The following is a 3,819-nucleotide window of genomic DNA, read 5'->3' on the forward strand; positions in this document are numbered from 1 at the left end:
TAGTTGCTGTCTGCTGAATATAGCCTAATGATTATCTACAATGTAAAGTGCCCACTTGAAGAGAAATACAAAAAGAAGATTGTTGAACCCATTATGATTTTAAAAGATAGATTTTAAAAAGTAGAAAAGAAAATAGTTCATAAGAACCCATCAATTTTTTGTCCCTTAAAAATAGAAAATAGGAAGTTACATGGATATTATGTAACATTTTGTGTGTATGTATAGGAGAAACAAAAAGGATAGTTCTATGGACTCGTTGACAAATTCTGGAAAGTTTACAAAGGGAACCAGGTCAATGCTGAGAAAAAAAACCTAACCTGAAAATTAATATCTTAAGGATAGGAGTAATCTTCTGGTGGGTCCAGTTTCTAGAATGGTATTTCTGAGACTAGGGGTAGTAACCAATCATGGTAGCAAGACCCTCTATTAAAATAAACACATTGAGCTAAATTCTGAAGACTTAAGAAGCCAGTACAACAAATAAAATTCCAAAGTAGTATTCTTAATGGAACTTGAGTCTCTAACCTTATTTGAACCCATTAGCCAGATTAACCAACATTCACCATTTCCTTCGGTAAGTCATGCTAAACAACATTCAAGTTACCAAACATTGGCAACTAGTAGAGAACTCGTTACTGAGCACATTCCTTTCTTATGAGGTGAGTTGAATTCTCACCATAAATGAGCCATCTTCGTGACTCAGTATGTTTCTGCAAGTAGTACTTAAATGGTAATTATGTAATTTTTAAACTACTATATACTGATGAAATAGGATACAGTGAGAATTGTTTCTATAAAACAAAGATGGGTACTTCAAAACCATGTATAAAGGCAAGTCACTAAATAAATGTTTATGATCAAATGAAATACAGGTGCCTAACTAAAAAAACTGTGGGAGCTGGAGAATTGTATTAAATGTAGACATTGCTTCCCAAATGATTTTAAGTTCTTGTTACACTGTAAAGAAAACCCAAAATAAAGTCAGATGCATAAACAATGCATAAAGCATGTGTTTGATATCCCTCCCGCCTAAAAAAAAAAAAAAAAAAAAAGGAACAGACTCAAATAATAGGATCCCCAGGCAAAGAAGTGGCCTTGGCCCTACCAACAATGTTATTTAACAAATGCGTTGTGGTCACCACTTGTAGGATACCATTCTACAGCTTTTACTGTGCTCACCTATTTTGTGTCCATTACAATCCTAGGAGGCAGGCAGTGTCATTGCACCCATTTTGACAATGGGGACTCTCAGGCACAAAGTCCCCCTGCTGCTAGTTGACAGAGTGGGGACATATACCTGTGGTCTGGCTCAGGGCTCTCCCCTCCCCCTCCTTTCTGTGCTCCCTCCAAGGAATACAAATGACCATGAGGGACATTTTTCTGATTTCATACTCTCACTGACATTTTGATTAACTGGACCACTTGTGATCTAGTCAGATCAGAGGGCTTCTGCAGTGAAACTACAATGAGGAAACAACCATATTTACACATTTCTGAAAGCCTCTTGATTTGTTGCATCCATGATTTTCCCCTCTCCTATGTGTTCTGTTTTTGTCTTATTTTGGACACCTGTGTTATCATTATTCTGATAAAAGAGTATTCTCATTTTTTTTTGCCTAACAGTTTTTTTCTTATCCTTCTCATCTGATATTTCAAAGGGTCCTCATACCCATATCCTTAGGCCAAGATAGAAAGAACAGAATGTTGTAATGTAGATTATTCACAAAAGCAGTTGAGAATCTGACAGCTTAAAACTAAGGTGTAAACACTTGCTGTCACTTCCTAGAGTGCTTTTGTTTTTTGCTTGTGTTTTGTTTTATGGTACTATTTCATATGAGATTAGAGGATTTTAAAATTCTGTTGTACTTCTGATTTATTTTTTTCTCCCCTAAATCTTTATTTTCAGAGTGTAAATCTATTTCAGAAGTCTGATTTGGCAGGACAATGCACTGTGCACTGACCTCTCTTGCCAGAGTCCAGCTCCAGCAGATCCAGGGCTCCCTGAAAGATAGACAGTGTCGGTGAAAGGGGGAGGGAATGAAAGAGCCATGAGTTTCTTTCTGATCACCAGGCAGGCATCTCTGCACAGACCTGAAAGTCAGCTCTATTTATGGTAAAAAATGTATGGGATACAGCACAGAAGTGGCATTTGCCTTAGACAATGATTTCTGATGACAGATTTCTTTGGTATGTAAAAATTTTGCAGAACATAGATTGGTAGAAGACTCATGCATAATCTTTATCAATAGGGATTGATTAGGTGACTTAGATGCTTATCATATGGGGAAGAAAGGTATCTTTAGCATTTAAATACAAGACAGTGTTTTTAGCATAGCCAAGGCAAAAGTTAGTTCTTTGTGAGCAGGGGTCAATAGACTGTTTGCTTAAGGGGAAGTGTAGGAAAAACAGGATTCTCAGGAAATGCAATGTTTGCTCCCACAAACAGAAAAGAAGTTCCTACAATAAGTTCCTTCACAAGGTGTAATCAGCATATTTTAGGATAAGGGAACAAGTCACCTCTGATACCGATCAACAAGGTGCCTTTGGGGTAGGTGCTCAAGCAAAAATAATTGAGTCAGGGGTAGACATCGGTCACTATCTGACAGTGGGAGGCCACGCAAAACCCGCTTTGACCTCACAAGGAATATTCTCAACTTAGTGGGTTCAGAAATAGCTCCCAACACTCTCCACCTATCCACAAGCAATGAATCCCTTTCTCTGAGACTTAGGCCAGTGCTGCCAGCTTTCAAGGGCTGTGCTCCTGGAACTTCCCCCTGGCTGAAGCCCCGCTAGTGGTGATGACCCATCCCACACAATAAAGCAGGTCATGGTCCTGTATGGAATCATAAAACCCTAGTCTCTCGTGGCAGGGACGATGGAAGTCATATAGTGCAAAATGCTAGGAACTGGGGCTTTCATGTTAACCTTTCCTTTCAATCTCTGTGAGGGAAGAACTATGTTGAGTGTGGCATTTTTACTTCCCACCGATATGATCACTGTTGATAATATATATTCATTGTATATACTTTGATTGATTGTTTAACACTTAATTACAGACCTTTTTATGGAATATAATTTGAGGGGGGCAGAATTTTCTTCTGTTTGTGTTTTTTGTATGCAACAATTGCCTTTATTATTTTTCCTTCCAGAGTTAAGATATAATCGACATAACATTGTATAGGTTTAAAGTATAAAACACAAAGACGGGATATACGTCAATATTATGAAATGATCACCACAGTAGGTTTGGTTAACATCCAACATCTCACATAGTTATAATTTTTTTTCCAGAATCCAGAATTTATGTATTTTATAATAGGAAATTTTGACTACTTCTCCAGTTTTTCCCAACCTCCCACCCTCAACCCCTGGCAACAACCAGTCTCATATGGTTGCTTTATGTTTACTGTTTTAAGGAACCTCCATGCTATTTCCATAGAGGCTGTCACAATTTACACTCCCTCCAGTAGTGCCTCCTCACTGCACTTGTTGTTTCTTGCCTTTTTGGTAATACTTGTTCTAACAGGTGGCAAATGATAGCTCGTGGCTTTGATTTGCATTTCACTGGTGATTAGTGATACCAAGCACCTTTCCATGTACCTGTTGAGTGTTTGAATATCTTCTTTGGAAAAATGTTTATTCAGTTCCTTTGCCCATTTTTAAATGAGGTTATTTGATTTTTTGCTATTGAGTTGAATGAGCTTCTTATATATTTCAGATATTAACCTCTTATCAGAAGCACAGTTTGCAAATATTTTCTCCCATTCCGTTAGTTTTCTTTTTGTTTGTTTCATTGTTTCTTTGTTTCTTTCTTTTTTT

The 3,819-nt window shown here is 37.4% G+C and overlaps 1 protein-coding gene across 1 annotated transcript in view; it reads left to right on the forward strand.

Annotated features, from left to right (window-relative positions):
• NCKAP5 (NCK associated protein 5) overlaps positions 1-3,819 on the forward strand; it is an 857,737-nt gene that overhangs the window by 680,504 nt on the left and 173,414 nt on the right. The window lies entirely within an intron of this gene.

Source organism: Suricata suricatta, chromosome 3 (genome assembly GCF_006229205.1).
Source record: "Suricata suricatta isolate VVHF042 chromosome 3, meerkat_22Aug2017_6uvM2_HiC, whole genome shotgun sequence".
NCBI lineage: Eukaryota > Metazoa > Chordata > Mammalia > Carnivora > Herpestidae > Suricata > Suricata suricatta.